Below are 20,985 nucleotides of genomic sequence, written 5' to 3' on the forward strand. Positions count from 1 at the left end.
GCTACTTTATGCCTAACTCCATATTTTCTTAAAAGTTTGTCAAATATTCTCGATATAAAGTGTGATCCTCCATCGCTTATGACTAAACGTGGTGTTCCAAATCTAGGGAATATATAGTTTTTAAAAAATTTAATTACTACCCTAGTGTCGTTTGTGGGTGCAGCTATAGCTTCAATCCACTTAGACACATAGTCTACGGCTACTAAGATATACCTGTTTCCTAAGGATGGTGGAAAAGGTCCCATGAAATCTATACCCCATACGTCAAAGAGTTCTACTTCCTGAATGTTTCTTAAGGGCATTTCATCACGTCTTGAAATGTTTCCAGTGCGTTGGCATCTGTCACACTTGACAATGAAAGCATAGACATCACGCCACATGGTAGGCCAGAATAGGCCTGCTTGAAGAATCTTGGCGTATGTCTTAAAGGTGCTCGCATGTCCACCATAAGGTGCAGAATGACAATGCTCGATAATATTATTTACCTCTTCTTCTGGGACGCAACGGTGAAAGATGCCATCTTGACCCCTTTTGAAAAGGAGCGGTTCGTCCCAATAGAAGTTTCTTACATCGTGGAAGAATTTCTTCTTGCGGTGGTAGTCAAGATCAGGGGGTACTATATCAGCAGCTAGGTAATTAACGAAATCTGCATACCAGGGTACGTTTTTTTTTGCTAAGGAATTTTGGGAATGCTCATAAGGATCTAGGTTATTGTCTTCAATGGTTTCTACTTTAGCTATCAGTCTATCATAGGAGAAATCATCATTTATGGGTACTGATTCAGGTTTTAGATGTTCTAGCCTATAAAGGTGATCGGCTACTACATTTTCAGTGCCTTTTTTATCTCTTATATCTAAATCGAATTCTTGTAGTAATAGAATCCATCGGAGTAACCTGGGCTTGGCATCTTTTTTACTTAATAGGTAACGAATGGCAGCATGATCGGTGTAAACAATAATTTTTGCTCCTACTAGATAAGATCTAAATTTGTCTATAGCGAAAACTACAGCGGGTAATTCTTTTTCGGTTGTTGCGTAATTAAGTTGGGCAGCATCTAGGGTTCTATTGGCATAATAAATGGCATGTAACTTTTTATCTTTTCTTTGTCCTAAAACGACTCCAACTGCATAATCACTAGCATCGCACATTATCTCGAAAGGTTCCGACCAATCGGGCGGTTTCATAAGGGGTGCTGAGATTAGTGCTTGCTTTAAAAGATTAAATGCGTCATTACATTTTTCGTCGAAAATGAATTCAGCATCTTTCATTAAAAGTCCGGTTAACGGTTTAGTTATTTTGGAGAAGTCCTTAATAAAACGTCGGTAGAATCCAGCGTGTCCAAGAAAGCTTCAGACTTCTCTGATTGTTTTTGGTGGTTTTAGGTTTTCTATAACTTCTATTTTAGCTTTATCTACTTCTATACCCTTTTCGGAAACTATATGTCCTAAAACTATCCTTCGGTCACCATGAAATGACATTTTTCCCAATTTAGCACGAGGTTCACCTCCACGCATCTCTCCAGGATTTTCTCAAGGTTAGCAAGACAATTGTGGAAATCGAATCCGCAAACTGAGAAATCGTCCATAAACACTTCCATGATACCATATAGGTAATCTGCGAAGATTGACATCATGCAGCGTTGGAAAGTAGCTGGGGCGTTACAGAGGCCGAAAGGCATTCGTCTGTAGGTAAAGGTTCCATAGGGGCATGTAAAGGTAGTTTTTTCTTGATCTTCTGGGTGAATAGGTATTTGGAAGAATCCAGAGTATCCATCTAAATAACAGAAGTAAGAGTGTCTGGCCAGACGCTCCAACATCTGGTCAATAAATGGTAAAGGGAAATGGTCCTTCCTAGTTGCTTTATTTAATTTTCTATAATCTATACACATCCGCCATCCTCCTTCTAAACATTTTGCTACGTGTTCGCCTTTATCGTTTTGCACGACCGTGATGCCTCCCTTTTTAGGTACTACATGCACAGGGCTCACCCACTTACTATCCGAGATCTGATAGATTATACCTGCCTCAAGTAACTTAAGAACTTCCTTCTTAACAACATCACTCATTATAGGGTTTATTCTTCTCTGATGTTCCCTAGAGGGTTTTGAATCTTCTTCGAGCGAAATCCGATGCATGCATACGGATGGGCTTATGCCTTTCAGGTCAGAGATATTATATCCTAAGGTTGAGGGATATCTTCGTAAAACGTCTAAAAGTTGGTTCGTTTCCTCTTGGCTCAAGGTAGCACTAACTATAACTGGACGGTTCATCTTTTCATCGAGGAACTCATATCTCAGGTTCTTAGGCAGTTCCTTAAGTTCTAAGGTTGGTTTCTTAGGGCATGGCATAGGATCTGGAGTAAGGGATAAACATTCGTAAAGGTTATCATTGATGTAAGGTTCTTTAAAGTCATCATTTTCCTTTATGGGGGTTGATGGTAACTTAATTGTTTTTATAATTTCTTTTTGTTCTAATTCTCTAACACATTCATCAATGATATCTAAGGCATAACACGAGTCTCCCATCACAGGTGCCATAAGAAATTTCGAAAGTATAAATTCTATTTTCTCGTCGCCTACCTCAAATGTCAACGTTCCTTTCTTTACATCTATTATGGCTCCTGCAGTTGATAAGAATGGTCTACCTAGAAGAATTGGTATATCATCGTCCTCTTTGATGTCCATGACGACAAAATCAGTAGGGATAAATAGTTGACCTATCCTAATAGGAACATCTTCTAAAATGCCTATCGGATATTTGACAGATCTATCGGCTAACTGAAGTGACATCTTAGTGGGTTGTAATTCTCCTAAGTTTAATCTCTCACAAACTGCTAGAGGCATTATGCTCACACTAGCTCCTAAGTCTAGAAAAGCTTTATCGATGACATGATTACTCAAAAGGCAAGGAATGGAGAAATTTCCAGGATCTTTATCTTTCTTTGCTAATTTGTCCTCGGAAATTGCATTACATTCCAAAGGCTTCGGATCGTCAAGTCTACGTTTGTTGGTAAGGATGTCTTTCAAAAACTTTGCATAAGAAGGTATTTGGGTAATGGCTTATGTGAAAGGGATTTCTACATGAAGTGTTTCTATAACTTTAATAAATTTTTGATACTGTTTATTAATCTGGGTTTGTTTGAGTCTTTGGGGATATGGTATAGGTGGTTTATATGGCGGGGGCGGTACGTAAATTTTATTTTTAGGTTCTTCTCCTTTATCTCGACCTTCCTGGTTTTCAGATTCCTCTGGTTCCTTTACTTCGTCTGGGGGTTTGGTACATTCCTTAGAAGTTTCGCGTTCACTCAATCTTGGGTTTGATGGCTCATCATAAGCGTTCCCACTTCGTAGGGTAATGGCATTGGCTTGTCCTCTCGGATTTTGTTGAGGTTGTCCAGGGAATTGTCCTCCAGGTGTAGTCTGAGGGGCTTGGTTTAAAGCTACCTGAGAGATCTGGGTTTCAAGCATCTTGGTATGAGTAACTATTTGGTCAACCTTGGTTCCTAACTGAGTAATCAATTCGTTAACATGAATGTTTTGATTCATGAACTCCTTGTTTTGTTGGGTTTGAGCGGTGATAAAATTTTCCATAATTTTCTCAAGGCTTGGTTTTGGTGGTACAGGTTGCATAGGTTGATTTGATCTAGGGGCTTGATAACTAGGTCTCGGAGGTGCATTATTTTGAATAGGGTTATTGTTTTTATAGGAGAAGTTCGGGTGATTCCTCCATCCAGGGTTATAGGTATTTGAATATGGGTTCCCTTGGGTGTAGTTCACTTGCTCGGAGTGGGTTTCGTTCAATAGACTGCATTCAGCGGATTGGTGTCCTTAGGTTCCACATATCTCACAATCCGACGAAACTGCGGCTACAGTATTCGGGTTCGTGTACATATGCTCGACTTTAAGGGCTAATGCGTCCATTTTAGCTTGCATCATGTCTATAGAGCTTAGTTCATGCACTCCTCCTTGGGCTTCCTTCTTCTCAACTGTCGCTCGTTCGACTCCCCATGATTGATGGTTTTGAGCCATATCTTCGATAAGGGCACTAGCTTCAGGGTAAGGTTTGTTCATCAGAGCACCGCCTGCGGCAGCGTCGATGGTCATCTTTGTGTTGTAATGAAGTCCATTATAGAAGGTTTGAATGATTAACCAATTTTCTAAACCATGATGTGGGCATGCTTGTAACAACTCTTTATATCTCTCCCAAGCTTCAAACAGCGATTCTCCTTGGTTTTGGGTAAATCTAGTTATATGGTTTCGAAGAACGATGGTCTTACTCGGGGGAAAATATCTAGCAAGGAAAACTCTTCTAAGGTTATCCCAAGTCGTAATGGAATTGGGTGGAAGGGAATCTAACCATGATAGAGCTTTATCTCTGAGGGAAAAAGGAAATAATCTTAAACGTATTGCCTCAGGAGAAACTCCATTGGTTTTAAAAGTATCTGCTAATTGAAGAAATATTTTTAAATGTTGGTTAGGGTTCTCGGTAGCGAGACCCGCGAATTGTCTCTGTTGCACTAGTTGCAACAGGGACGGTTTAAGTTCAAAATTATTGGCTGGTATGATTGGGTTTACTATACTAGAACTAGGTTCTTCATTAGATGGTTGAGAGAAGTCTTTAAGAGGTCTTTGGTTTTGATCTTCGGCCATATCTCTCTTAATCCTATGAAAGAATAAACGTGCGCGAGCGTAACGTTCAGGTTCCGCCAAAGGGTTTACTAAACTTAAACTTCCGGTGCTGCGAGTTCTTCGCATTGACCGGCGGGAAATAACCTAAGTCTAAACGATATAACAACAGGAAAATGAAATTTGACGAAATTGGTCCCCGGCAACGGCGCCAAAAACTTGATGCGTTGGAAAACTTGGTGTTCGCAAGTGTACGAACGCGTCAGAGTAATATAAAAGATTATCGAACCATAGAGACCAAGTGTCAATCTATCGTTATCTGTTGTTATGGTGTTTATCAAAGGCAATTAAAATAGGTGTTTTTGTAGTGTGCAATTGAAAAGTAAAGTTTTAAAATAAATTTAATTAATAAAGACAGGGTCGAATGTAATTCACATAATTAAATGATAATCCAAGTACTTGCTAATAGAACTACTTATGGGCAATGTTTCCTACTTTGAAAAGAACTAATTTAACAGGAACTGTGGCTTTCGCGTATTCAGAACAGAGTTGTACCCCCTAATCAAACCCTCTTATTGTCACTTATAAAAAGGCGCAATTGCGTTAGAGTAGTAAACCTATTTTTAAGAAATATAGTATCTTGACTAAGTTGAAAAGTATTATAACCTGGATTTCTTAACCAAAAGAGGTTCTTACGAACCAGACTCTAAACTTATAAACGCGTCCGAAAATAGTTTTAAAATCTCTTTTCTTCTTAATGTTAAAAACTCCTAATGAACTAGACAAAGCGCTTTCGCTGTTTTTGAAATAGTTAAAAACAATTAAGTTTAAAAGGACGTTGGACGACTTTCGATCTTACCCAACGTAATTGAAGTGCGGGAAAACTTAAGTTGAAAGTTAAAATATCCCTTTAAGTGTTTCTACGAACAATTGTACGGATTACTGGTTTAATTATGATCCTTACATTCTAGCCTTATAAATTTAGCTAGACATGGTAAAGTAAAAGTGCATTAAAATAAAGAAAAGTAGTGCGAGTGCGGAAAGTAAATAAAAGTAGTGCGAGTGCGGAAAATAAATAATTTAAAGCGAGTGCGGGAAATAAATAAAGTAAAAATGAGTGCGGGAAATAAATAAATTAAAGAGAGTGCGGGAAATAAATAAAGTAAAGCGAGTACGGGAAATAAATAAAGTAAAGCGAGTGCGGGAAATAAATAAAGTAAAGCGAGTGCGGGAAATAAATAAAGTAAAGCGAGTAATAAAAACCTGCTCCAATCGGAGGGCTGAGTAAATTGCAATGCGGAAAAGAAAATGGCGGCAGGATTAACTTCCTTCCAAAGTGCTCCAAACTCGAGTACATACTCTATCACAGACTCAATTACACAATTGTGGTAACACTCCAATGCGAAGCGATTACCACTTTATAAAACTGAATATATGCCTAAGTGAAACAAAGTTGCTTCTGATTTCGCCTTGTTCCAACGTTCGGATCTTCGCCTGCTCTAAGTTTGGGTGATTGTAAAACTGAATTCGCGTTGCTATTTATAGGCAAGTAAAAAAGGTGGAATTGACTTGGATGCCCTTCAACTTGAAAATAGAGGAAACCGTTTTCCTCTTGTGGCGCCCGCCACAAAGCCATGGCGCCTGCCACAAGCACAAAGTGAGGCGCCTTAGTGGAAGTGGTGGGAAAACGTGGGAGTTGATGGAAGTTTGAATTGGACACGTCATGGCTTGGACTGTGGCGCCCGCCATTGGGTAGGCCATAAGAGCAAAATGCTGATTTTTAGGGTTTTTGGCTCTTTTTCGCTCCTTTTCTCGATCGGGGCTCCTATTAAGGTAAAAACCTGAAAACAAAGGAAAACACAGTAATAACACAACAAAATGACAATAAAATGACTAGAATGCATGTGAAATCGGAGTCGAAAATACGTAAATTTTAGTGTGATCAACCCCGTAAACCATCTCCGTCGTAACTCTTCCGACGAAACGTCCAAACACATCAACGACTGAATCATCACCGCACCACAACAGTAAGCCCAATTCATTCTAAGCGTTACCTTCAGCCACGAGGGTAAAGTTTTTTTATGTTAATAAATAATGTATCCAAAGTTGTGATACTTGATTTGGTAGTGTGTTGTTTCAAGTTTTAGTTGTATACTACATATCATTCTATGTAATGATAATTTTTGTTTTAAGTTTGGGAATGCAATTTGAGATAGCATCTGATGTTGTTGTGGGTGAGCGCAATGCGTCCTTATTCTTTAACTCTTTTTTTCGGTGCACTGTGATGATACGATTTGTATGTCTAATTTCGATTTTTTTTTTAAAGTTAATTTTGGCTTTGTATTTTTTTTTAAGTTTATTTTGGGAAATGAAAAATAATATTTTACAATTTGTATTCCCTATTTTGTTGATGGAGTATGTCGTTCTTTTATTGACTTTAGAAGAAATTTTCACACTTGGACCATCAGATGTGAGATCGTTGGCCAATCTAGTCATACTATTGGAACCCCATGGTATTTTCATAATGATTATGATAAGTTCATTCATTTTCTTTTTGGTTATGATGATCATGAAGTAATAATTTTATGGGTGTTTATTGTTGTGTAATTCTCCCTTGCGTTTTTAACCGGATTCTTTCTATCCAACGGATTTGCCAATTTCATGCCAATATGCCGCCCAAAACTTCAATATACATCAATGGAACATTTCACCGCGTTATGATCTTACGAATGACATTAATCATGTTTTCATTTCGTGCAAACCGGTTTTGAGCACACCGTCGTCATTTCATACCAATTAAACTGATATTATTACTTACTTCCTTTTAATTAATTAATTAAAGTTTTGATTAAATTAGATAATTTTTGTTGAATAACTTTAATTAGTTTAATCATATGATTATATTAATTTTTAATCCGATAATTTTGATAATTAATTTTATTTACCTAAAACTAGACAATTTAATCAAATTTTAATAAATTAATTCTACTAATTAGAAGTTGACCGATTTCACAATTTCACCATCATCTTTCAATATCATTTCATAAAACACACTTAATTTTATTCGATTTCATTGATTCAAAACCATTTTAAACCATAAAAATTACACAATTCTCGATTTAATATCGAGCCCAATTTCCAAATACCCTTGTAAGTCGATTGCTTTTAAGCATCGTCGTCAACCTCACATAGCTTACTCTTAGGCTTTCTTACAATGAGACTTATTCGGTTATTGAATAATCGATTAGATGGTTGATTCACTGTAATTCAATTCATTCGTAAACACATATCCAAATCTCGATCCAATATCGAGTATTGTTACTCAAGTTAATTAAAATATTTAATCACAATCAAATACCATTTCATTTGGAAATGAAAAGGGAGATGGTCTTGAGTTTTCAACTCCTCTCCTTGATTATTTGAATACGAGTTCTCTTACTCGGTTAGTCAAATAATTGTCATCTCTCTTAAAAACTGCTAAATCCGATTAAATCAAAATACTTTTGTAATAAGCTAAATGAAAAGGGAGATGACTTTGAGTTTTTAACTTCTCTTCTCAATTGTTTGAATACGAGTTCTCTTACTCGGTCAGTCGAACAATTGTCATTTTTTCGCAAATTAATAAATTAATCAAATCATTTCGTAATAAACTATACGAAAAGGGAGATGGTCTTGAGTTTTCAATTCCTCTTCTCAAATGCTTGGATATGAGTTGTCTTACTCAGCCATTCGAGCACTTGTCGTTCATTCTAAAATACATCAACCATACATAAACCTATTTTTATAATTGCTCAGATGAAAAAGAAAGTGGTCTAGAGTCTTCTATTCCCTTTCCCGACTATTAGGATACGAGTTGTCTTACTCGACTGTCTGAGTAATCGTCATCCAACCAAAAATATCTTAACACAACAAACCTATCTTTTCTCGCCCCCGTGCGATCAAAACCAATCAAACAAAACATCCAATGCATCAATTCAACTTGTCACCCCCACGTGACCAAAGTTCTTTTCAAAAAAGAACATTGTTAATCCTTCCTAATGCGCACAACAAACCAGTGCTTAAGCCTCCGCCGAGAGTAGAGAAGCCAACGTTTAGCTTTTAGAACGTCAACCTACACAGTCGTTCATAAAACAAAACACACCAATTAATCGTAGTTCCCCAAACTACGAATGCTCTGATTTCGTTATTGCACTATAAGGATACGTAGGCAGGAGATTTCTAGATCTTCGCGAGCACACTAATAAAAAACCTCCCTTTTCCCCTTTCTGAGGTTACCATTCATCTCTATTTTCAATCTTTATTCACTCTAAGAAAACAAACAACATAAGTTAAAATTCAAATCGCAAATTAAACTAAAAGGTTCCCGTTAAGTACAATGGACGTGAGGGGTGCTAATACCTTCCCCTTGTGTAATCGACTCCCGAACCCGAATATGGTTCTGACGACCATTATTATTCTATTTCAAAAGGTTTTATCGATATTTTCCTATTCCTTCACTGGGATAAATAAAGTTCGATGGTGACTCTATTCGAACAAACATTTTTCCGCGTCCATCGCAAGGGGTCGCATTTTTCGAGGTGTGACAGATGGCGACACTGATGGGAAACCATGCTCAAAGCAAGAGAGAGTGAAGCCTAACTTAGTTCAATATATGTATTGAGTTTTAATCTTGTTTGTTTGTTTGTTATCTGTATTCTGTTATTATTATTCTATGTAATGATTGTTGTGGTTTATTTCCTATGATATTATTGGGGTTCTCTGATTGTTGGTACTTTGTGAGATAAGTTCCTTGTTGGGAAGATACGAAGACCCCGCCTAGACGAGATTCTTTTGAGATATTGTTGCCAGACGAGTCTTCGTCACGACGATATTATTCTCAAGTTGGATCAATGACTCTAGGGACCTTTTAACCCACTCTATTTGACAGTTATGTAGTGTTAACCTATGAAGTTTCAGACTTGTTGGGTTAATACAAAAACCCCAATCAAATGAGATCCCTTGGACGTATTATTATCTTACAATAATATTTCCAACCTCGATATATGACTATGAGAACCTTATTAGAACCTTGGACTCGAGAGTTGTATGGTAGAATCCCCATGGAGCCTTCCTTGTTGGGACAATACGAAGACCTTGCCCAAGACGAGATTATCTTAAGGGTATTACTACCCGATGAGTCTTCGTCACGGAAGTGACGTTATCAAGAAGAATCGATGACTCTGAGAACCTACTAACCTTAGGGCCTACCCTTGGGAATTTCAGTAATCAGGGACACCTATTACTTCCTCCTATTACCCTGATATACACGACGCGTGATTGATCTTGAGTATTTATATTCCTTTACAAGGAAAAATGGAAAAACTTCATGCATTTGCATATCATCAGCATGCGTTGCATATCATTTCTCAGGAACAAAAAACTTACACCATGTGCTACCCTTTGTCCAGTAACATTGACTACTCAACACCGGTACGAGACACTCCACAACTACAAGATGACACTCGAACAGCTTGAGGCAAACCAAGTTTCGATGAGGACAAGCATTGACTCCATGCAGGCTAAGATGGATCGTTTGCTTGAGACCATGTTGCTCCTAGATCAGAAGGAAAAGGATGTTGAGACTAGCACCGAAGCCAGAAAGGTTACTGCTCAATTTGGATCACCATCGCTTAACATCCCTAGAGTGACTGACCTTGATGGTAACCCTGCCCATCCTAGAGAAGGATCGATCCCTATTCCTGTTCCAATGGACAATGTGAACCCCCAAGAGCATTCTGCTACATCTGCTCGACATGGATCCATGATGGGTGATGAAGATCCGTATAATGCTTTCTTCATGCCACAACCTACCAAGCCTGTTGTTGGAGGTCTCCTAGACCCAACTATTGAGAGACTTCACGCTTTGGAAGAAAAATTCAAGTCTTTGGAGGTTCACACTACTCCCGATTTAGACATTGTTGATATGTGCCTGGTGCCAGGTCTGGTGATTCCCCAGAAGTTCAAAGTCCCAGATTTTGACAAATAAAAAGGGATCAGCTTCCCTAGAACTCATCTCAGAGCTTACTGTTGCAAGATGGCTGCCCACATCAACAATGATCAACTCTTGATTCATTACTTCCAAGATAGCTTCAATGGGGCATCCTTGGAGTGGTATATGCAGCTAGAGAGAGGACAGGTCCAATCATGGAGAGACCTTGTTGAGGCCTTCCTTAGGAATTATCAGTATAACACTGATCTAGCACCCAATCACACCCAACTGCAAGACATGACTCAACACAACAATGAGTCATTCAAGGAATACGCCTAGTGTCGGAAAGAGCTACCAGGTCGTGTCCAACCTCCTCTCCTTGATAAGGAGCTAATTGATATGTTTATGGGAACTCTTCATACTCAATACATGGAGAAAATGGTAGGATCCAGCTTCCCAACTTTTACTGAGGTTGTCTCCGTGGGAGAACGAATCGAGAGCCATATCAGGAAGGGAAAGTTACCTTGCGCCGCCAATGCTTCATGTGGGATGAAGAAACCCTATCCCAATCTCCCGAAAAAGCCCGAAGGTCAGGCCAATGCCATAATGAGAGGAGGAGGATATAAGGTGCATCCGTATGTTCCTATCCCCTACCATCAGGTTGCCGCTGTCATCCCAACACCGTATCGACCATCATATCAGCAACAACATCAGCAACCGTACCAACAACCAGCTTACTAACAACAACATCAAAACCAACAACAACATGCTCCACAACAACGTCAGCCTAACCAGCAGAGGGTAAGGAGGCCAAAGAGGCATTTTGATCCTCTGCCAATACCATACAGCAAGATCCTCCCCTACTTGCTAAAGGATGGATCAATTGTTTTGAAAGAGCTAACGCCTACAACTCCACCCTATCCACCAGGCTATGACGCCAATGCTCACTGCGAGTATCATATGGGTTCCCCAGGGCACACAATGGAGAATTGTAAGGCCTTCAAACACAAAGTCCAAGACCTGATTGACAGCAAAGCAGTTTCTTTCATGCCAGTTAGGCCAAATGTTGCAACGAATCCCATGCCGGCACATGCGGAGCAGAGTGAAGCTCAAAGATAAAGCTTTACACTGGCCTGAACGAGCAGAACAACTCCCAAACGAAGAATCAAGAGATGAAAGCCTTTTGCTTTGAATGAAGGCGATCATTATGCCATTTTTACTGTTTCACATTCTTGTAATTTGTTCTTGTTTGTCTAAGTATTGTATGCTTTAAATGTTGTTATTCATATTTGGTCTTATTAATGGGACAATTATGCATGTTTTGAATCAATCTTTTCATATTAACTCATTCATTGCATTTGCAAAGCACAAACACATACTTTTCCGCTTCACCTTCTTTATCACATTGTTGCTAGTAAATGTTGGAAGGAGGATGACGAAAACAAAATACTCATAATTGATGACTGTATGCTTTCGGATAAAATCCTGTTAATGATATACATGCATTGTTTCAAATCCCCAAACACTGGAGAGATAAGGAGTTAATCTATAGTCAACCACTTCGAGCCTAGAAGTAGGTGTTTCTTTTGGACATACAAACCCTTATGTTTAACCCGGGGCATGGTAGTGTTCAGTTAATCTGACTCCACATTTGAATTACAAGAGAATACATCCCATATGGAGACTAACCATATGCCACTATTCGTACACATCATGAAGTGTCGAAAGAACCATGCAAAATAAAAAATTATGACGGTTTTTCTTCAACGACCAATGACTTGGCAGTCACAATTTTTCAAAAAAAGAGTCTGCTAAGTCGAACACCTGATAAGGCGACTTAGGCAAAAAAAAAAGGGCAATCCCGATGGACTAAAACTTCAAAAAATGGTCCAGGCAAAACTTAGAGATCAAGACAAAAAAAATCAAAAGAGGTCACGAAAACCCTCAACAAAACAAAACAAGATTCAATGACCATTATACCAAAATCAAGGGTCACCGACATCCAAAAAATAAAATAAGGTGACTTCCATTTCAAGAGACCTTGAATCATCATCTTTATCCGTACACCTTCAAAACTCTCTTAAAAGACGAATGTGTATGTTGAATTAACTGAACGTAGGATTGGAGTTTATTAAGAAGTAGGGTGGGTACAAAAACAACTTTGAGCCTTATATCCTTTTGTTTCAATAACCATGAACCAAGCCATGTTACAACCCTCAAAAGACCTAATTGAAGTAAGGTTTATTCTGAAAGCATACTACAACAAGGTTGCGTTAGCTGACTCCTAGAGATTTTCCAATATTCTATTCTCACCATATCACTCACACGCTAGCTAAAATCAGCACCACGTTTGGACTCATGGTCCGCTCGCCCCACACTACCACAACACTCCAAATGAATGATTGTTTTTCAAAACTTGCATGACTATTGCATTAAAATCACCAGTTATTGAATGAACAATTCTTAAACTGCAAGTCAGTACTTGACATCGAGAAAAAATTCCAACAAGGGGCGATTTAAGAGGCACTTGATCGTTGGTGCTAACACAAATCAAGACCATCTCATAATCCTATGGATCAGGGGCATGGAATCTTTTTGATTATGTTGATTTAAGAGGTAGTCAGTGTAAGACAAATCTCCAAGCATCGGTTGATCAGGGAAGAAAAATACTTAAATACCTAGTACGTCTGGGGTAGGTCCTTCAGAGGCTAATCAGGGGCAGACCATAGCAAGAGTCAGACACTGGAAGAAACAAACTCAGACCATGTCATGGGATAGACACTCCTAAAGGTTTCCTTTCAAGGAGAATTCCATTTAATACTCTACATACTGGGGAAAGATAATTGGAAAGGGGCAATATTCCATGGGACATATCAAAGGTATAATCATCATGCATTGACACGTCGTTATGCTCAGTTACAAGCTGGCCAAATATCTCGAGAGAAGAAGTCGAGATCTCCTCAGAGACAAATACACAACATATCAACAAACAATCAAACTTGGGGCACCAGGAGTATCCACATTTGTTGTGTGTTTATTACATCATGAACTATCGAGTGTCAGGAAGTCAGATCCTTCCACCAACCAACAGTCTAACCCACATTGACAATTACCAGAAAAGCCAAAGTCCACCTTGATGGAACCTTCATAAAAACAAATACAACCAACATTTATATTGTAGCGGGAAATTCATGATCATCAAGCTATTGACAAGCTAGAGATCAAATAACAAGAGTCGCCGCCGCGCTTTTATTATTTTCAAGGGAAAAGGGAAAAAGTACGAACAAAACACAAAAGTAAGAAGTTTTCAAATAAAAACTAATAAAATGTCAGAGATTACAGGTAAGGGGGTTGGTTACACAGAGGGAAGGTGTTAGCACCCAAAGTGTCATAGGTACTCCTAGGGAGCCCTTTTTGTGTGCATATGTACTTGGTATAAAGTGATGTTTACAAACAAATAGAGTGGGGGATGAGAAAAGAATTCATTAATTATATTTTTGTGTTTGACAAGACCTTCGGTCTTGTGCCTACGTACCAACATAAAAATGAGGGATCAAAACATCGTAGTTCGTGATACAAATTTCAAAATGGATGCATTGCTTTTAATAAAAATTAAGTTTGAAAGGCACAAAGGCCTAAAATGGTTTGAATGTGTTAGTTCTTTTTTGGCTTTTTGAAAGTTTAAGTCAAGTATAGTTAAGTTTATTTACAAGTTTGATTTAAGAAAAGAAGTTTGAAAATGCAATGGCATAAGGCCAAAGTTTCTATCTTTTTTGAAAAAGTGGTCAAAGTTTAGAACCAAAAGTAGTTCACACAAAGAAGATTTTGAAAAAAATGGAGGGAGAGATTTTGAAGTTAAAGAAATGAGGAGAAGATGAAGAGACTATCCTATGTACAAAATTAAAAGTTTAGAGTTAAAAAGATCTGACCAAATGGGCTGCAATCCAATAGACAAGAATGTCAATAGAAACCCAGAATTCCCTTGGACTTTTAGAATCAAGCAACACACAAATGCACAATTATATCATCTTGAAGAGCAAGACATCAAATAAAGATAGCCATATCCAAGCTTATCCATTCCATGATCTTCTTCAAAGTAGCACATGCAACGAATGAATTCCACAAGTCATAGATTCAAAATAACAGCTTCACAATGATCATGTTGCAGATGAACTTTGAGAGATCTTGAATGATGTATCAGATGAATCTCAAATTGCAAGCACTTAATTTCTCAGCAAGTTGGCATTGGCCAAGTCCTTTAGCTTAGGAAGGTTGCCTAGATTCTAAGTCCATTTGTCCAAGATCAATCCAACAGTCCACTTAAAAGTTTTTTTAGGGTTTTTGTTATTATTATGTACATTAATGGTCAAAGACCACACAAACAAGCAAAGTATACACAAATAAAATATATCGCACAATATGGTCCAAATGGACAAAGTGAAAATTGCATTAACATAAATAATTAGAATGATATGAACAATGACAAATGAAATAGAGTGCTAAAAGTAAATTGCATTAAAGTAAAAGCTTGAAATTAAATGTTAGTAGTTAATTGGTTAGAAGTTATTGTTGTTTTGCTTTTGCTTTCCATTTTAAGGCATTCTTTGGAGAACACTCAACCCACTTATCACAAGCATGAATCCTTGAACCAAAACATCTTCCAAAGGAAGGAAAGAAGGCCAAGTTTCCACACAATACCATGAAAGAGTGGAGACTTACAATCTCACTAACTAGAATGCTCATGCCTTTTATGTCACAAATTTAGCGCTATATTAAGCAATCGTAATTGGACTTATGTAGAAGTCACAACTATTTGAGGTCGGGCAATAGAATTTTGGTGTTAATGCATGTTAGAGACATAATATAATAGACTATGCTCATGAAACATACCACACACAAAAAGAATATGCAAAAGGTGTGGCCTAATCTCATCCATACTCATGTTAATTTTTCAATCAACTAACATTAGGACTTTGAGATGTCATAGGCCAAATGGAATGAATGAATGAAGAAGAGGAATGAGATGAAGAGGGAGGGGAATGGATCAAAACAAAAATTGGTCAAAGGAGGACTTTTACCAAATTAATATCATTCATTCATTTTGGGAGATGGAATGTACATTCCATCAATCCCCTAAATCCAATGATATTAATTTGACAAAGTCAAATCAACCTTGACAAAGGCCCAACGACAAGAGTTAAACATAAGCAAGTCATCAAAATTGGTCAACAAATTTATTTGACATTTATTCAAATTAAAATACTAAAATAGTGCATTTAAATTAAACATGGTTTGTCCAATTCCTAAAATCTCATCAAAACACCAAAGAAATGGCCATGAGATTTATCATAGGTCAAACAAGATCGAAGGACCTTGGAGAAAATTTTTCATAATTTTTGGACATTTAAAAATATTTTTAAACAATTAAAAACAAATGCAACATCAATTAATTCATGAAAAATATTAATAATGATCCAAAAATTAATTTTAATTCATAATATGAAAGAGAAAAATATTTGAATTTTTTTGGTGAAAGTCCCATATTTTTTGGATCAATATTGAATTTAATGTGAATTATTGAAAATAATGCAATTAAAATGAAAATTAAAATATCAGAAAAAACGTGGACCACTTGATCTCCCTCATTAATTGAGGTGGCAAATCAAGTGGTAAGAAACACCCGCAATAACATTGGTATTCAAAATAAACGATCGTGATTAAAACAAATTACATGGATCATGTGGCTGTGAGACATGCCAGCGCATGGCCGGAGCTGTAGCTCGGTCTTCTTCTCCGGTGGACCTCACCGGACTGGTCCACTATCAACCATCACCAAATAAAAACAAGGACATGATTTCAAAGTAAAAATGGCACTGAGTTCGAATCTGGCCTCAATTCACTCTAACTCCAAGTATATTGAGAGATACATGGAGTTGAAATTTGAGGTACATGAACTGAGTTGCTTTGATTTGGCCTCAAAGCAACTCAATCTTCTTGCCTACATTGGTAGGACTTCAGACAACCAAAGAATCAATATAATTGAGCAAGAATTTGAGAGAATCAAAGAGATCAAAATTTCTGGAAAATACCTTCAATGGAGGTCTGGATTCAACTGATCTTGATCTTGCTTGTGCTTGATCTCACTCCACTTGCTTGCAGAAGAAGGATTAGATGCTTAAAAGGCTGTGGATTCCTGGAGATTTGAATTTCAAAACAGTGGAAATTCAAACTCAAATTCAAATGAATTTCTCAAGTTTATCCTTTGCAAAGTGAGGGTTAGAGGTGGGGGATCAAAGCTGGCGCGAGTGTGTCTTGATTGCTGAGCATATGAGGCTCTATTTATAGCTGAAACCATTGATATTTGCACACTTGAAATCACTTTCCAAATTTGGTCATTGATGATGCATGGGTGCATGGGCGCGCATAGACCCATAAAATCATTGCCATAAGTCCACAAATGAATGTTAGATAATCTGAGTTCAGCTTGGATTGCAAGGCAAGTGTACATTTGGATTTGAAGTTTGATCCTTGCCAAGTGATGTCACCATGTTCATGCCATGCGCAACCTATGCATTCCTTGTCCAAAATGAATGAATTTGAGCTCTTTGGAAAGGTGAGATCAAGAGGAACAACTTTCATGTTCAACACTTTTTCATTTGGAGCTTCCAACTTGGAGAAATTTGAGGTGGAAGTTTGGAAATTTTTGACATATCAAAATTTTTCTAAGTGTCAAGCCATATGTCTCAATATTCCACATTGCTTAACTTTTTATATGAGCTTCAAATGAGAAAAGTGTCTTCATAAAAGTTGTATCTCTTTCAAAGACTTTCAAAATGGTTACCAATTTAATGTCATTTGGATCTTAAATGATAGAGTTATGAATTTTTGAAGTTTGGAAAAATCACTTGGTCAATGGTATGGGTCAAAAGTGACCTATAATGTAATCTCATATCACATGCTCAAAAAAGTTGAATTAGCTTCCACTCCATACATAAAACTTGAAGTAGACACATTGAATTTGATTGTGAAACTTGGAAATATTTCATCTCATAAAAATTGAGCATGTTATGGCCTTGGGAAGTTGACTTTCAAATTAGGGTTTAAACAAAATGACCTATAATGTTTCAACATAGAAAATGATTTTCCAAGAAAAACTAGCTCTAGGTCTCAACATGAAAGTTGTTTGGAATGTCATTTAGAGTAAGTTTTCTCTTGTAATAATTTTCATATGGTGAAAATTGTAGGAGATAGGGTCTAGGAAGACCCAGTTTTGATCAGATGAATCCATCTGACCAACCACCATCAACCAACTTGCTAACTTCCAATTATCTTGACTTTCTTGGCTCATGGTAGATCGTATATGCATAAGATGATGAATTTTGAAGTGTCCCTTAAGAAATTTAATCAATTGGTGAGATAGCTTGTTGGAGAAGTTACTCAAGATACCTAGTCAAACTAGGGTTTCCAAGGCAAATCACCCTCAAACTCTTGAAGAAAACTTGATCAATATAATATGTAGAGAACATTGGGACTCATATATAATTCTCATAACCATTATAGGATCAATTCTTGATTGTGCTCTTTGTTCATGGGGGGTCTCAAACCCTAGATGTGAAGACCATGCCCTTCCTACAAAAGAGATAGGCAAATGCAAAGACATATTTTTGGTATTTTGGTTAGTGAAATGATAAAATACAAGTATGATACAATCACAATGTGCTTGGTGATCTCTCCCAAAACAAACCCAATGAAAGAGGTGTAAGGAGGATGCCAAGGTATGATCCCAATGCTAGTGCTTATGATGAAATTGTATGAGGGATCTTAGGGTCAAAATTGGGGTCTTACAGGTATCTAGAAAAGAGATCGCCTTTGAAAAGGGGGGCCAATCCCAAACAAACGAATCATCCGTTGCATACAAACATGCATCACATGAATCACATGCATCACCTCATACATGACACATGCATAACGTTTATGAAATTCTGGTATCAGATATGAGATGCCGAAGGTAATGTCACGAAACTAATATCTGAACAACAAGTGCAATATAAACAGGATAAAAACAGAGAAACAATTGAACAAGCGACACAAGCAATTGTTAACCCAATTCGGTGCAAACTCTCCTACGTCTGGGGGATACCAAGCCAGGAAAAAATCCACTAAGCAGAATTAGTTCAAAGACTCTTAGTAAACAACTTCAAGTTACAGTCTTTTCACCTAATCTCTACCCGTGTGACTTCTATCTAAGAACTCTTAGATATGACACCTTACTCACTCCCCCTCAATCACAACAGTGGTATAATAACAAATACAAAAAAAAGAAGACACACTTCAAGGACACATACTTGATCTTGCTTAAAAGCTTCAACCAAGTAAATAAATACACTCGTACTTCAAAGCTTAGAGTGGACAAATTACAACATAAAAGTCAGTCTAATTCATACATCAATAAGATGAATGAATGGCTCACAATACACAAGCTCACACAAGGCTAAAACCCTAAAACTCTCTCTTTTTATCGTTCGTATCTTGTGTGTGTAAAACCAGGTTTTACATGGCCTTTAAATAGAAGCTTTTTGAATGGGCCTGGGCAGCATAAAACCCTAATTCTATTTTACTTGCGTATCTCCTAAGAAACAGCAGCTAATAATCCCTTATTGGAAAATAGATCATTTTGGTTTTAAATCAAATTACTCCTTGAATAGCGCATTCAATCTCCACATATGCACACACAAATTTGCATGAAAAGCGCAATACCAAAATACATAACATTCAGACTGAATGTTCTGTATACACATGTCTTAACATCGGGTCTGACATCTTAGCTAAATCTTGCACAACCATATTTAAACAACCTGCAGGAAGTTGATATCACACGTCAAGACAACACGCGTGACATCTTGTGATAACACTAAGTTTTACCAAAATTGATGCCAACACAAAGAAACAACAAACTCCCCCTTTGGCAAAATTTGGCTAAAACATACTGTCGCAACCTGAAAAATACAATGTGCGAAAAACAACCGGCGAAAGAAAAAGACAGAAGAGTCGCCACCGTGCGTTATTCATCCCAAAGGAGGGAAAGGAAACGCTCGAAGTAAACCTGAAAAAGGAAAGGACAAGACGGGGTCTCGCAACCAAATCTAGGGTTCGGGAGTCGGTCATGCGAAGGGAAGGTATTAGCACCCCTACGCATCCGTAGTACTCTACGGGATCCACTTTTGTGGTTCTTGTCTAAAGGGTGTGAGTTTACCTAATGTGTTTATTTACTAAAAAAAGGTTAAGAGAAACGACTCGCGCGGATGTCGCATCCACTGCATACGTATCTCATCTGAATATGAGAATCAGAGTCTTCGTAGCTCGGCTGACCTATGGGTTGGGGGGATGCGTGCTCGCTAAGACATCGCGTCTTATGCCTACGTATCTCATCTGGAATGAGAATCAGAGCAAGCCGTAGTTCGGCTAACTACGGGGTTATGGATTGGGTTTTGGACGAACAACGTTACTACGCAATCTACCGGATGCTCGACCTTTGGAGACTTACTCACCTGTAGTAAAAGGAGATAACATGTTGCTTTGGGTTTTAGGGTTTGTTCGCGTTGTAGGAACGCGCATGCAAAAAAGGAAGTCCTAGGCGAAGGAACAGTGCTACCTTAATTGGCATGCAAACGGGAGACTATCCGAAGCCTCCTGTCCCATGGGGAAACGATCACACCATACAAAACATGTATCTTAAAGTAAAATGCCACCAAGGGGTTCAAACATTGCCTCCTAAGAAAGCGATAAAGTACGAGAAAGGGAAAAAATTACCACACGGATAAAGATCCGAAGTTACAGCAATTAAAGGATTAGCAACCCTGAGATCTCTCCAGCTAGACCATCAAAGAAAATCAATCAATACGAGTAATCAGAATAAACCTCCGCATGGTATCCCTGCAAGAGTATGTGAGTCCTCACAAAAACTCGACAAAAAGGTTAGACAAACAAGATGAAATACAGGGAAAACAATGCCATGGCAACACAAGACAGGTTAGAACAAACAGAACAAAGAAAAAACGAAAACTGTCGCGTTCGCTACTGCATCGCCTAGCGAAAGCTTAGCGAAGCTTCGCTGCGTGCTCGCCTAGCGAAGCGGCTAGCGAGCGCCTGCGGGTTTTGAATTTCTCATCGATAACAGTATGATTTTAAGGATTCCAAACCCTATGGCATTCATTTCGGAAACGAAATTATTAAACATTCAAGACACTATTCACATATTCATACGCAAACATAAACCCGTATGCAAAACCTGATGTTACCTCGTGCATTCATAGTATTCAAATTCAACGCATAGAGTAATAGGAACAAAGGCATACCTGATGAGAGAGGCCGATCGAATGGCGCGGCTGGATTT

General features: G+C 38.0%; 1 non-coding gene across 1 annotated transcript; it reads left to right on the forward strand.

The window, feature by feature from the left end:
• Positions 1-4,157: 4,157 nt before the first annotated feature.
• LOC127077686 (small nucleolar RNA R71) lies at positions 4,158-4,264 on the forward strand. Its single transcript, XR_007787470.1, has one exon. It is a non-coding gene; the product is annotated as a small nucleolar RNA R71 (small nucleolar RNA).
• The last annotated feature ends 16,721 nt before the right edge of the window (positions 4,265-20,985 follow it).

The sequence above is a fragment of the Lathyrus oleraceus genome, chromosome 4 (genome assembly GCF_024323335.1).
Source record: "Lathyrus oleraceus cultivar Zhongwan6 chromosome 4, CAAS_Psat_ZW6_1.0, whole genome shotgun sequence".
NCBI lineage: Eukaryota > Viridiplantae > Streptophyta > Magnoliopsida > Fabales > Fabaceae > Lathyrus > Lathyrus oleraceus.